This window comes from Lonchura striata, chromosome 2 (assembly GCF_050655825.1).
Source record: "Lonchura striata isolate lonStrDom1 chromosome 2, ASM5065582v1, whole genome shotgun sequence".
NCBI classification, from domain to species: Eukaryota; Metazoa; Chordata; class Aves; order Passeriformes; family Estrildidae; genus Lonchura; species Lonchura striata.
This window is the reverse complement of record NC_140704.1, coordinates 2,447,147-2,462,642: the sequence shown is the minus strand read 5'-3', so window position 1 is coordinate 2,462,642 and position 15,496 is coordinate 2,447,147.

Here is a 15,496-nt window from a genome sequence, read left to right as displayed (position 1 = left end):
CTGAAGAAGAAGGACTTGACATTGTTTTAAAATTTTTATTTTGCTTTATATATATTATTACACTTAAAAACTTAAAGTTTTTGTTATTTAGTGAAAAATATTTTTTAATTCAAATATATAAATTTATATCTAAAGTATATAAATAATATATAGCTAATTTTAATGTAATATATCTAAAATAAATATATAAACATTCATAATAGCAAATATTAATGATTAATATCAAAAGTACTAATAATTAATAAATATGATATAAGTATAATATTTAATAAATACTATATTAAAATAATGTTTATAAAATATATAAAATATATTTTAAAAAATAAATAAAATTTATTTTTCATTAATAGTCTATATATATATATATATATATATATATATATATATATATATTTATATTTATAGTATATCTATTCTCTCTGAGTGTCAAGACCAAAGGTGGGAGCATTAAAACCAACAGTGGGAGCATTAAACCAAAAATGGGAGCACTAAAACCAAAAGTGGGAGCATTAAAACCAAAGGTGGGAGCATTAAAACCAAAGGTGGGAGCATTAAAACCAAAGGTGGGAGCGTTAAAACCAAAGGTGGGAGCGTTAAAACCAAAGGTGGGAGCGTTAAACCAAAGGTGGGAGCATTAAAACCAAAAGGAAGAGCATTAAAAAGAAATGTGGGAGCATTAAACCAAAAGTGGGAGCATTAAAACCAAAAATGGGAGTGTTAAAACCAAAAGTGGGAGAATTAAAACCAAAGGTGGAAGCATTAAAAGCAAAAATGGGAGCATTAAAACCAAAAGTGGGAGCATTAACATAAAAGATGGGAGAATTAAAAGCAAATTGGAAGCACTGAAATAAAGAGGGGCAGCATGCAGTAATGCCATTTGGAGAGCTCAGTGCAGTTTCACAGAACTCCATCAGGGAAAGCTCTCTGACCATCACCAGTCACCACGCTGCTGTACAGGATTTCTTGTGGCACGAACCCTCCTGCTTTTAATGAGCACGGACAGAAAATCTGGGTTTTTAAAGCTCAGCTGAAATATTTGCCCTCCATCAGCAGAGTGCTCTGAAACTCCAGCAAAGCTGCCCCCTCAGACACTCTTAATGTTGCACCCTGTCACTCAGGACACTTTTCCAGCCAGGATTCCTTGTAAAAAAAGAGAAAGGCTCCCAATTTCCCGATGAAGTCACTGCTCTGGAAGAAAACATCACACCAGAGGGAGCAAAGTTATTGCCACGGTGTTTGCCTGGGTGGGAATGAAATCCCACCCGCCCTCCATCATCAAAACCTCATTAAGCTGTGCAGCCACTAATTGATAAGCCCAGAGCTGACAAGGAGGAGATGGTGGCTGGGCTGGGAGCTGCCAATCAATGTCACAGCATCCCTGGCCCTGGGTGAACTCTGACCGCCGGCAAGAATGCCGGCAATTGTTCTGTGAGATGGAAACCAGCCTAATTATAACATCAATGTCAGGTCACAGCCCCTCACTGGACACCTGCCTGATGGAGAGGGGAAAAAAAAACCCAGACGGTGGTGATTGGGGTCCAGCTTCTGTTTCCAGGCTGGAAAAATGTCACCTTGAAGGGCTTTGTGCAGGCAGCAAAGATTTTGTGAAAGGCTGAGGATGCAGGAGGGAGGAATTCAGTTTGCAAGGCAGGAGGAGTTGGACTGGGGAGGCTGCTGGAGTGGAGGAAGGGCCGTGGAGGAGCTGATTAATCTGTGTATGTTGCTACTTGTACCTTCAGTTTTACTCCATTCATGTATTCAGCTTTCTTCTGAAGACAAAAGTTGCAGAAATCCATGCCTCTTGGTGTAAATCACGAAGTTTTCCTTGCAGAATTAATGAATCATTGATTATCTGCTAATGAGTCAACTTATGCAAACTTAAATGAAATTTAAAAATTTCACTTCTCCGTCACAGACATCTCATCAAAACAACTTGGAAGCAATCAGTGTTATTTGCAAGCTAGGGAAAAAAAAAAAAAAACATTTTATTTTGAGACCATGACTGCTTCAGGTAATTATTTGGTTGGGTATTTTTATTTTTATTTTAGTTTTTAGAAATGCTCCAATAGTATCACTTTTCTCCAGGGATTTCAAACCAGAGCTGTGCCCAGAGTTGCCCCAGCAGAGCCCATCTCACTCTGCTGACTGGGGAAGGCACTTTTGGTTCCCCACATCAGCTCTGCACTTTGGGTGCCCCCATGGTGTGACCTTCTCCTGCTTCCCCAGGAGCAGGATCAAAACCCTCCAGCTCTCTGAAAATGCTGGATAAGATCCTCCTTTCCTCCCTTTCCCTGGGTTTTTGCAGGGATGGTTGACCCAGCTGAGTCACAAATGATCATTTTGGGCTATTTTTGAAAAATGAGCCAATTTTCTCTGTTTCACCCCCAAAACTTGAGAATGTCTTGAGCCCAGGCTGGTCTGAGATGGAGAAGGGTTTGTGGCCAGGAGAAAGGTGTGGAGGTCAAAAAGTGGTGAATGTGTAACTCACAGCAGCACAGAGCCATTTAATCACATTTGTCTCCATGAGCAATTCTCCTGACAAGTTCTTTATTGTAAATGTAGGTGAACCCAATGGGGAGAAATGACAATGTCTGACTGAATTCAGAAGGCTGAATGGTTTCTTTATTATAACTATGCTAAAATACATTAATGTACTATATAAAAGGAGGATACTAAAACTATATACTACTTTCTCCAACTCTAACACAACTTGTGACCCTCTCTGAGAGCCCAGCCCCGGGTAGGCTGGGTTGGATTGGATTGGATTGGATTGGATTGGATTGGGTTGGATTTGGTTGGGTTGGATTGGATTGGATTGGATTGGGTTGGTTTGGATTTGGTTGGGTTGGATTGGATTGGATTGGATTGGGTTGGATTGGATTGGGTTGGGTTGGGTTGGATTGGGTTGGGTTGGATTGGATTGGGTTGGATTGGATTGGGTTGGACTGGATTGGGTTGGGTTGGGTTGGGTTGGATTGGATTGGGTTGGATTGGATTGGATTGGATTGGATTGGATTGGATTGGATTGGATTGGCCACCAGGCTCAAACAATCCTCACCAGAATCCAACCAAGCACTCACCCCAGGTAAACAATTCTCCAAACACATTCCACATAGGAAAAACAAGGAGCAGAAATGGAAATTGTTTTCTCTTTCTTTCCTCTGTGTGCTCCTCTATGAAAAATCCTGAGAGGGAGAGAAATGTGCTTGCCACAGTTCTTTCCCTAAGAATTGTAGAAAATAGAATAGTTTGGGTCAGAAGGGTCTTTAAAGAACATTTGGGTCCAGCCCTGCAGTGAGCAGGGACACTTTCAAGCAGATCAGGCTGCTCAGAGCCTGTCCAACACCACCCTGAGTGTTTCCAGGGCTGGGCCAGCTCCATCCTCATTTTACAGATCTCTGTGCCAGGAGAAGGAGGAGAATGACAGAGGCATGAGAGAGGCCCTGGGCTGACTGTCTCTCTCTCAGGTGAGATCTGAGGGGTCTCAGAGCTGCCCCCAGGAGCAGAAATCTCTCTGTTCTACAATCCCTGCACCTCCCCACAAACCCTGGGGACTGGGGAGGTTTTCCCTTCTTTCCCTGGGCATGGGGCAGAGGAGCTGCCTGGCTGGCAGGGGTGTGGCTGGCTCACTCAGAAGCCTCCAGCACCTGCTTCGAGCTCAGATCAGCAGATTTTGCTCCCATGGGCTGGATCAGGAGGATTTTCTCTGACCAAAGGTAAATCTGCTGAAGTCAAAGGCAAATGGAAATAACCAGGACTCAACAGCTTGTATGGTGCAGTAGAGCCTGATCATCCTCCCAGTTTTCTGCAGGTGAGGGTGGAATCTGCCAGTGCTGAAAGTTCCCAGAGATCCATCAGAATTCCCAGGAGGAAAAAGCCCTCAAGGACAGCAGCTGGCCATAACATTTACCAATAGCTCCATGTGACACCTACAAACATCACAAATGAGGACCTTGAGAGGTCTCTTGCCTCAGGAATCACCTGCCAGGACATCTCCTTGCCCAAAACCACAGGGCAGAGGGGAAGGCCTTGACCCATCAGCAAGGACTGGCCGAGGGACAGCCTCATAGTTGAGACCCTGGGGTGACATTCTCTCCCCCCTCAAGGATTCAGGGTAAAACCTCAAATCTGTCCCCTGGGTTTCTGCCATTCCTTAGAAAAACACTCATTTTCTTGACATTTTCAGGGCTTGTGCCACACTCATCTCTAGGGAAACAGCTGGGATTTATCCTCGAGAGATTGCAATTAACATTTGCCTGTGCCCATGATGCAGCTACAAAAGCAATATAATGAATCAGGTTTTTAATCATGAGCTCATCCTGGTGGGAGCTGGGCACACAACAGAAAATGCTATCACTGATTCCAGAGCTGCCAAAACAGCTCCACCTTTCCCTGATCCACTGGCCAGGCTCTGAGGAGCACGTGATGGGCACTAATTAAAACGGATGTGACAATAAACTTGTCAAAATAGAGGTTGGTTCCCCGTTTTATTCTGCAGGGGTGGATGTGAGCTCAGCACGGGGGTTGGGTGCTGGGATGGAGAGGCTGGAGGGGACCAACCACTTCTTCCCATCAGTGTGTGAGAGGCAGGTGTGGCAAGCACATTTCTCTCCCTCTCAGGATTTTTCATAGAGGTGCACAGAGAGAAATGAAAGATAAAACAAATTCTATTTTTGCTCCTTGTTTTTCCCATGTGGAATGTGTTTGGAGAATTGTTTCCCTGGGGTGATTGCTGGGTTGGATTCTGGTGAGGATTGTTTGAGCCTGGTGGCCAATCCAACCCACCTGGGGCTGGGCTCTCAGAGAGGCTCACAAGTTGTGTTAGAGATAGAGTCAGAGAAAGTAGTATGTAGTTTTAGTATCCTCTTTTTATATAGCATATTAATCTATTTTAGCATACTTATAATAAAGAAATCATCCAGCCTTCTGAATTGAGTCAGACATCAGCATTTCTTCCCATTCGGTTCACCTGCATTTACAATAGGCAGGCACAGGAAAATGGAGGGGAAATGGAGATTTGAGGCCCTGAATTGGAGAGCACCTCTCCTAATCCACTGGCAGCCAGCATCCAGGACCTGAAGCCATGAATTTCTGGAGTTGTGAAACCTGTAATTACAAAGGAAAACACAAATTCCAGGTTGATTTGGGGCATAGCACGAGCGTGGTGGCGACGTGGCTTTGGGATGGGCGCCTTGGTTTCTGCCTGGACGTGAAGCTCAAGTGGGGACAAGTTTTCTTCACAGAATTCCCAGAATGACCAGGTTGGAAGAGACCTTCAAGATCATTGAGTCCAACCCAGCCCCAACACCTCAATTCAACCCTGGCACCCAGTGCCACATCCAGGCTTTGTTAAACACACCCAGGGATGGGGACTCCACCTCCTCCACAGGCAGCCTTTCAGAACTTTATCACCTTTCTGTGAAAAACTTTTTCCTGATATCCAACCTGAGTTTCCCTTGGTGCAGCTCGTGAAAGGGAGGAAAGCTGCAGGAGCTGGCAGGGAGCACAAACCCCTCTGCCCATCCCGTGTCCCTGCTCAGCCTGGCACACCTCCTGTCACAGCTGCCCCAGCGCCACCAGGGAGTTTAATCAGATCTCACCTTAAAGCCAGGGACGTGTCAGCAGGAGCTGAATGAGCTTTTGGCTTCCCCCCCAAATACAATTGTTATAAATGTAGACAAACCCAATGGGAAGAAATGACAATGTCTGACTCAATTCAGACGGCTGAATGATTTCTTTATTATAACTATGCTAAAATACATTAATATGCTATATAAAAGGAGGATACTGAAACTACATACTACTTTCGCTGACTCTATCTCTCACACAACTTGTGACCCTCTCTGAGAGTCCAGCCCCAGGTGGGTTGGATTGGTCACCAGGCTCAAACAATCCTCACCATAATCCAACCAAGCAATCACCCCAGGGAAACAATTCTCTAAACACATTCCACGTGGTAAAAATGAGGAGCAGAAACAGAAATAGTTTTCTCTTTCATTTCTCTGTGTGCACCTCTATGAAAAATCCTGAGAGGGAGAGAAATGTGCTTGCCACATACAATTTCCCAGAAAATGGTTATTTGCTAACCCTAACCCAACCCAGCCCCAGCACCTCAACTCATCCCTGGCACCCAGTGCCACATCCAGGCTCTGTTAAACACACCCAGGGATGGGGACTCCACCACCTCCCCAGGCAGCCATTCCAGAACTTTATCACCTTGCTGTGAAAAACTTCTTCCTGATATCCAACCTAAATTTCCCTTGGTGCAGCTCGAGGCTGTGTGCTCTGGTTCTGTCAGTTCCTGGAGAAAGAGCCCAGCCCCAGCTGAGCACAGCCACCTTTCAGGAGCTGTGGGGAGTGCTGAGGTCAGCCCTGAGTCTCCTTTTCTCCAGGCTGAGCACCCCCAGCTCCCTCAGGGGTTCCTCACAGGGTTTGTGTTCCCAGCCCCTCTCCAGCCTCGTTGTCCCCTCTGGATGCATCCCAAGGTCCTTCCCAGGCTGAGGGGCCGGAGCTGGGCACAGCTCTAGATGTGCCCTCACCAGCACAGGGCAGAGTGACCTCCCTGGGCTGCAGGGGTGTTCCCCTCCTGCTTTGGTGGCTTCATCCAGCAAGACGTGGGTTTGGGATGTGCCACCTGGAATTTCTTTAGCGGTAAAATGCTCAATCCCAACCTCTGGTGCCCTTGCAAGGCTTTTCTCCTTGGGTGCAGACTTTTGGTGAGGGGAAGTCCCCTCTGGCCATGTCAGGAGCAGCTGCTGAGCTGTGAGCTCCAGAGTTTGAGTCACCCTGGAAGCTCCTCCATCCCTCTGGCTCCTGCTGCAGCTCACACTGACTCCAGTTCCACACCTCCCTGGAGGAGCCTGGGCTCAAACCCTCATTTTCCAAGGAACAACCTACAGCAGCGAGTTTCCTTGGCTGGAAATCCCTCCAGCAGCTGCTCCAAGAGCTCCTGGATTAAAGAGATTTCCAGAACATCTCCGAAAACAGGAACCATCACCCTGAATTTTCTGCTGGTACCCCCAAAAAAATCCCAAATCCAGCTTTGAGGTGCAATCCTGTTTGCAGGGTACTGCAAGCTGTGCTGGGATGATTTTGACTGCTCCCCTCATTTTAATGAGATCATAAATTTTTTTTTTTGGTCCAGCCCCAGCTGCTCTTTGCATTAGAGCAGGACAAGAGCATGACTTGCTCTTCTCTGAGAAGATTTTTGTGGTTTCATTTCTTCTTCTTCTCCTTTTTTTTTTTTTTTTTTTTTTTGGTTTCTTTCTTTCTTTCTTTATTCCCTTTCCAGCTGAAATGAAAGCAAAAGCAAAATTCTCCGGATAAAATTTAAATTTGGGGGCCAAATAATAATGATTGGCAGCTCTTTGCAATGCCAGAGGGCCCAATCTGGTCCCAGGTGTCTTGAGATCAAGTAGGAAACCATGGAAAATTGGGGGGAAAAAAAGGGGGAAAAGTAAAACAAATGGGCAGTTAAGGAAAAAAAAAGTCAAATTGGAATGTTTTGACCACTTTTCTCCAGGGAGAAACAGCATCAAATATGGCCTTTTTTCTGCTGTTTTTGCTTTCCATGAGTTACAACCTCACAGGGGAGGATTTATCCCATTGGAAAATCTCTGTATTTCCTCCTGGAGGGGGAATGGATGATATTTGAGTGCATGAAGAAGAATAAACATGCAGTACTTTGGCTGTGATAGCCCATTCCCAACGGGGTTGATGCTGAAATCAGCCGTGTGGATCTGTGCTTTTATCGGGATAGAGCCTCCCTGCAGGTAAACTGAGGCACTGGCTCCCGTCCAGCTGTGACAGCAGCAAGATTGGCTCGGGAAAGGTTTCCCAGCCCCAATTCTGGCTCCCAGGGAGGTCTCTCGCAGCAGATGGCAGCAGCGGGTTGGAGAAGCCACCGGAGCCAGGTCCTGGCAGCTCCTGAATCCAACCCCACGATTCCAGCAGGGATTTCGGGAGGGAAGTGTCCCACCCATCATCCCACAACCTCTGCACCCCACAGCCAAACAGCAAACCCCAGCTGCTGGGGTGTGGGGGGGTTCTCCAGGGTCCCACAGAGGGCTTGAGCAGCTCCTGCTCTCCTGGAATTCCCGGTGCTGGGGTTGGATGTGGGGGCTGCTGAACAGATATTCCCCCCAGACAGTAAATTTTCATTCCAGTGGTCCCAGAAACCTCCATGTGCTCGATATTGCACTGGTTTGGAGCTGGGGTGGACAGGAACACTGACAGAGCCTGACCACTTTATCCTTATTTCTCTGCAGTGGAGATTCCTCTGGGAATCTCAGCCAGTCTTTTAATAATTTCTTCTTCCTAATGAACCTGTTTTTCTCCCTTTTTCTGATTCTTTTTTTAGCTAACTTTCTGAAATCAAGGAGGGATCTGATGTCATTGGTGTGTCCTCTCCATAGGATTCCTGTTCTCTGGGCTGATTTCAGCCCAGTTAAGGAAAATGCTTTTCCCAAATCCTGAACACAGTCCCTGTGGGAGCAGCCATCCAGCTTGGACCCACCAGACCATGCCTGCTGTAAAGATGGGAGGGTGACAGGGACGAGTGACGTGCCCAAGGCCACACACATCAATGGCAGAGCTGCCTCTGGTCCCCAGTATGGGGAAAATGAAGATTTTCTTTCCATGAAGAGGTGGGAATGCTGCTGTGTTCCTGCTGAGTTTTCCTTGGGGAGTGGGAACAACACAGCCGCGGATGTGGCTCAGGGATGGGCTCAGGGATGTGTCTCAGGGATGTCAGGGATGGGCTCAGGGATGTGGCTCAGGGATGTGTCTCAGGGATGGGGCTCAGGGATGGGCTCGGGGATGGGGCTCAGGGATGTCAGGGATGGGCTCAGGGATGGGGCTCAGGAGTGGGGCTCAGGGATGTCACTCAGGGATGGGCTCAGGGATGTGGCTCAGGGATGTGGCTCAGGGATGGTTTTCAGGGATGGGGCTCAGAGGACATCACTCAGGGATGGAGGTCAGCAGACATTGCTTGTGGATGTGGCTCAGGGGATGTGCCTCAGCCCTTCTCCAGGTTCGTTTCTGCCAAAATTAATTTCAGTTTCTGGACAGCTGCTGTCTGTGGGGTCAGGGAGCTGATGTCTGAGCATGACCTGCTCCAGGGGACAAGAGGATGGGAGAAGGGGAGATGGTGATGATGCAAGAAGAAATCAGATAATAGCTGTAAAAAAAGGACTGATTCCCCCTCCCCAACCCTTAACATATATTTCTATGGATTTATATGTGTAGATTTGCATGCCTGAGCTGGCAAACGCCTCTGCAGCTGATGCACGAGCACAGCAGCAGGGAAGAGGTGGCAAAGAGGGGGTGGCTGCCTCTGTGCACCCCTAAAAAACGAATCACTCTGCCCCCCTGGTGAGCACAACATCCCTTTCTGCACATGCCTCATCCGTGTGTGCCAGAATCTGAGGTATTGATGATTCTGAGATTGTAGAAAGTCTCTTTCTGCCCCAGTGCCAAAGCAGAAGCCATAATTGGTCTGTGCTGGTTTCCAGGTTGTTTATTCTGTTTATCTCTCACATGTTCTGCTGCCCTGCCCAGCTCTGTCCTGCAGGGCAGCGTGTGGGGCTCTGCCCTCAGTGGGATGTGACAAACATTCAATACCAGAAACTCCCTGGGCTGCATTTACAAGAACGTGCCAATATCTGTCACCTACGTTGGACAGTGTGTCCCCAGCCTGAACCAACAGAAAAATGCCAACACCACAGTGAGACATGGAGGGCATGAAGAAGGAGAAAAAGGACAAGGCACACCCAATTTCCTCCATCTTGTCCCCTTTGGACCCCTCATCTAGAATCCTAAAATTTGACTTTTGCACCTGTGCCACACAATTATTACTGATATCAAACACTCAGAGCTGGTAATTCATCCTGTAAGATTGAAAACTCTTTTCCATGGGCAGAGATCACAGCCAGTGTCTCTGGGGGCTCTGTCCAGGGGGGTTCCTGACCCCTGCCAGGGTCCCAGAGCTGCCAGGGCAGCCAGAGGGATGCTCTTTGCTTTATACACGTGTGGGATGCTCTGGGGCTCCGACCTGCATCCCTGCATCCCGGAGCGGGGGGACCAGAGCAGCACCGTCCCTCCCCGGCTCTGCCCCTCGCAGCGGGCGCCGGGGTGGCTTTGTCCCCGCCGGAGCCTGGGTGGTCGCCCCCGGCATCGGCGAGTGAAAAGGGCTCTCTGAATCGCTGCCTTGCTTTATGGCAATAACTGCGGGGAGTTATTCTCCCCAGAATTAAGTCCATGACTGGTGGAAGGGCGTTAAGGTAGCGCTTCGCAGCTCCAATTATCCCGGCCCCCTTGGAACAAAAAAGCAGATTGTGCTGCCAGACAAAAGGCGTTCTCTGTGGAACTTCTTGTCTCGGAGCATTCAGAGTGTGTAATGCCGAGAGAAATACCCCAGGGCTGGGCGATCTCATGTCCTGGGCAAACCTCCCATTCAAAATGACCATTTGCTGGGAAATTGTATTTGGGGGGGAAACCAAAAGCTCATTCAGCTCCTCCTGACACGTCCCTGGCTTTAAGGTGAGATCTGATTAAACTCCCTGGTGCCGCTGGGGCAGCTGTGACAGGAGGTGTGCCAGGCTGAGCAGGGACACGGATGGGCAGAGGGGTTTGTGCTCCCTGCCAGCTCCTGCAGCTTTCCTCCCTTTCACGAGCTGCACCAAGGGAAACTCAGGTTGGATATCAGGAAAAAGTTTTTCACAGCAAGGTGATAAAGTTCTGGAATGGCTGCCCGGGGAGGTGGTGGAGTCCCCATCCCTGGGTGTGTTTAACAGAGCCTGGATGTGGCACTGGGTGCCAGGGTTGAGTTGAGGTGTTGGGGCTGGGTTGGACTCGATGATCTTGAAGGTCTCTTCCAACCTGCTCATTCTGTGAATTCTGTGATTTCTCGAGTGAGAAGTGATGATGCGACACTGCCAAACACCTGGACCCCAAAATCCTGACCCAGGTCACCACCTGCCGTTCCTCCACCCACATTTCCCCTCTCTGGCATCAGGAATAAAGCCAAGGGCAGAGTGACCCTGCAAGGCCCATCTGGGGGATGTCCTACCCACCTCGGTCTGACCCACCCCCTCATGTTTTGGGTGAGAGGATGCACTGGGGACCCCCTGAGGTTCCCTCCCACCTGAGTTGTCCTCCAGCCCTTGGACATGAGGGATCTCTGCTCCTGTCCTGTCTGAGCTTTTGGAGGCTTTTCTTGTTCCTGTGGTGGCTGGAGGAGCTCCTCAAAGCCAGGAGCTGACACTGCTGGGTCTGTCCAGGCAGCTGAGACCCCACTGGGGGTTCTGAAGGAGAATCCCAGAATGGGTTTGGGTTGGAAGGGACATCAAAGATCATCCAGCTCTCCCCCTGCCATGGGCAGGGACACCTTCCACTGTCCCAGGGTGCTCCAAGCCCTGTCCAACCTGGCTTTGGGCACTGCCAGGGATCCAGGGGCAGCCACAGCTGCTCTGGGCATCTCTAGCAAGGCCTCCCCACCCTCAGAGAAAAGGATTTGTTCCAATTATCTTGTTTAAATCTAATATCTTTTAGTTTAAAATTATTCCTCCTTGTCCTGTCACTACCTGCCTATGTAAAAACTCATTGTCCCTCTATTTTTTAAGCCTCCTTTCAGTACTGGAAAACTCTGTTAAGGTCCTCTTAGAAGGTTCTCTTCTGGCATCAACCCAGATCCATGTGTGGTGCTTCCTAAATAACTTAAATTTCTCTCCCACTCCAGCATTTTAAAAATTTCACTTCTCCATCACAGACATTTCATCAAAACAATTTGGAAGCAATCAGTGTTATTTACAAGCTAGGAAAAAAAAAAATCCATTTTATTTTGAGACCATGACTGCTTCAGGTAATTATTCGGTTGGGTATTTTTATTTTTAATTTTTTTAAGAAATGCTCCAATAGTATCACTTTTCTCCAGGGATTTCAAACCAGAGCTGTGCCCAGAGTTGCCCCAGCAGAGCCCATCTCACTCTGCTGACTGGGGAAGGCACTTTTGGTTCCTCACATCTGCACTTTGGGTGCCCCCACGGTGTGACCTCCTCCTGCTTCCCCAGGAGCAGGATCAAAACCCTCCAGCTCTCTGAAAATTCTGGATAAGATCCTCCTTTCCTCCCTTTCCCTGGGTTTTTGCAGGGATGGTTGACCCAGCTGAGTCACAAACAATCACTTTGGGCTATTTTTGAAAAATGAGCCAATTTCCTCTGTTTCACCCCCAAAACTTGAGAATGTCTCGAGCCCAGGCTGGTCTGAGATAACTGCAAGGTTTACAGAGAGGCTGCAAACCTTCTTTCCTGCTCACACACCTTGGAGAGAGGCACGGCTGCCTTCCCAAAATGAGAAAATCTTTATCTGAACCCTGCTGATGGCATTTTTTTTGTGTCACGTTGAGTTCTTCCCCTTCGTGGTGCCAGCCCTCACCAGAGGGTTTTCCTGATTTCCCCTGAACCTAAATCTTCATTTGGGGGTCGAGGTGTCATGTTTGAGACCTGGGAATAAAGTGACCACCCACACTTGAGCACCCGGATTTGATCCAACTCTCCAGCTCCTTCCATGGCATTTTTGGAGATCACCTGGCAAAGTTTTTGGGATGTGTAAGAGAAAAGAGACACATCCTCCTGGCAATAAAAAAAAAAACAAAAAAACAAAAAAAAAAAAACAAACCAAAAACCCCCCCAAAAAACCCCAAAAAAAGCCCAACAAACAAACAAAAACTAAAAAAAAAAAAAAAAAAAAAAAAAAAAGAAACCAACAAAACCCCCCAGGAAACCGAACAGAATAAAGTCACCAGGACTTTTTGCTCCTCCAAAATGTTTTCGGTGTGGTTTTTCCCAGGCAGCCGATCTGTCCCTTCCCGGCTGCTGGAGGGACACTTCCAACACTAGATGGAGCAGTGACCCTAGACATGAAGGAACAAAAATTCCCTGCTCGAGGTTCATCCGCTCCATCCTCGCCTTCCACCTCGGCCCCCGAAGGATTTGGGACAGATTGGGAAGGATTTGGGGCAGAACAGCTCTTTTCCAGCACTCAGACAGGTCACCACTCCTTGGGTGCTCAGTGTCCTGCGCTGGGGACCATCCCTCCATAGCCTGCCCAATGGGAATAAATCCCATGGTGGAAAAAACCCATTCTTTATTCACATAAATCCTTTTTATTCAGTTTTTCAGTGTGTGACTTCAATTGGTCAGGAGCTTTCTTGCCAATTACTTTACTGGTTATTAACAAGTTGTTATTCTGTACTGGTTGCTCACTCAAACTTGTGTACGTGCAGGAAAAGTCGTTTATGAAAGATATTTTTCATTTTTCTAACAGTACAAAACCAATTTATGCCAGGCGCAAGTTATTATTTTTACCCAGGAATAGATTGGTATAGAATATTTTTTTACCCAGGAATAGATTGTTATGTTAACGAATTGCTCACACCAGCGTTGCTGTCACATGGGAACTTGCAAAATGGCAGCTTTGACAAGGCCAGCTTGATTCCAAGGGAGAAAATTTGATTTTATGAAGACTTTCTGTGTGATTTTTCTACCTTAGTGCAACGCTGCCCGGGCAGGGGGATTAGGGTGTGGGAAATCGCCTGTCCCGGAGGCGGAGCAGGGATCAGGGATCAGGGGATCAGGGAAAAGGGGATCAGGGGATCAGGGGAACAGGGATCAGGGGAACAGGGATCAGAGAAAAGGGGATCAGAGAAAAGGGGATCAGGAGAACAGGGAATCAGGGGATCAGGAGAACAGGGGATCAGGGGATCAGGAGAACAGGGGATCAGGGGATCAGGGGATCAGAGAACAGGGGATCAGGCATCAGGGATCAGGGTAACAGGGGATCAGGGGATCAGGGGATCAGGGGAACAGGGGAACAGGGATCAGGGGATCAGGGGATCAGAGAACAGGGGATCAGGGGATCAGGGGATCAGGGGATCAGGAGATCAGGGGAACAGGAGATCAGGGGATCAGGGGAACAGGAGATGAGGGGATTAGGGGAGCAGGGGAACAGGAGATCAGGGGATCGGGGATCAGGGGAACAGGGGATAAGGGGATCAGGGGATCAGGGGAACAGGGGATGAGGGGAACAGGGGATCAGGGAACAGGGAACAGGGGATCAGGGGATCAGGCTCGGGGTCATTTCCGTGTTGCCTCGCGCTCCCTGGGCTGCACAAAAGCCAGGTCAGAGGTTGGGGATTAGGAGGGATGGCCCGGCCTTTGGGAGTGGTGACACGGAGCTGGCTGCCCTCCTGCCTCGTGGCTGTGAGAACTGCTGGGGTTTCTCCTGGATGAGGAACCTTAAGGCTCTTCTCCTTCTACCCCTTGTCATGTGCAGGGATACCTCCCATTATCCCAGGCTGCTCCAAGCTCCATCCAACCTGGCCTTGGACACTTCCAGGGATGCAGGGGCAGCTTCTCTGGGCACCCTGTGCCAGGGTCCCTCAGGGCTGCAGTTTAGCCCTGACAGAATTTTCTACCAAGGTCGCTGACACAGAAACCAAGAAAGAAAGAAAGAAGGATAAATAAGAGGAACCTGCAACTGCAGGTTCAACTTCCGATGAACCCTTTATTTGTCTCTGGTGATCAATGAGTAGAGTGAAAACTTATGAGTTTGTAAGAATGCATAAAAAGCATGCATGCTAGAATAAAACCAGTTTGAATCCTTCTGAAGATGGACTGTGCTGCTTTGTACTGTCTCCATCTCAGCTACGACAGATCTGGAAAATCCCTCTCTGTGGGAAGCCAGAGCTTCTCTCTGGCTGCCCTGGCAGGTCTGGGACCCTGGCAGGGGTCAGGAACCCCCCTGGACAGAGCCCCCAGAGACACTGGCTGTGATCTCTGCCCATGGAAAAGAGTTTTCAGTCTTACAGGATGAATTACAAGCTCTGAGGGTTTGATATCAGTAATAATTAAGTGTGGCACAGGTGCAAAAGTAAAATTTTAGGATTCTAGATGAGGGGTCCAAAGGGGACAAGATGGAGGAAATTGGGTGTGCCTTGTCCTTTTTCTCCTTCTTCATGCCCTCCATGTCTCACTGTGGTGTTGGCATTTTTCTGTTGGTTCAGGCTGGGGACACACTGTCCAACGTAGGTGACAGATATTGGCACGTTCTTGTAAATGCAGCCCAGGGAGTTTCTGGTATTGAATGTTTGTCACATCCCACTGAGGGCAGAGCCCCACACGCTGCCCTGCAGGACAGAGCTGGGCAGGGCAGCAGAACATGTGAGAGATCAACAGAATAAACAACCTGGAAACCAGCACAGACCAATTATGGCTTCTGCTTTGGCAGCGGGACTGACAGACAGAGACTTTCTACAATCCCAGAATCATCAATACCTCAGATTCCAACAGTGTCCATGTCCCACACCAGCACAAACCCACACCGAGCCCCAAGACCTCCTGCTTTCCACCCCCAGACAAGAAGCATCAGACTGGCCCTAAATTTGATGCTGTTAATTTGATGCTGTTGCTGCTGCTTTTCCAAGCTGAACCTGAAAGAT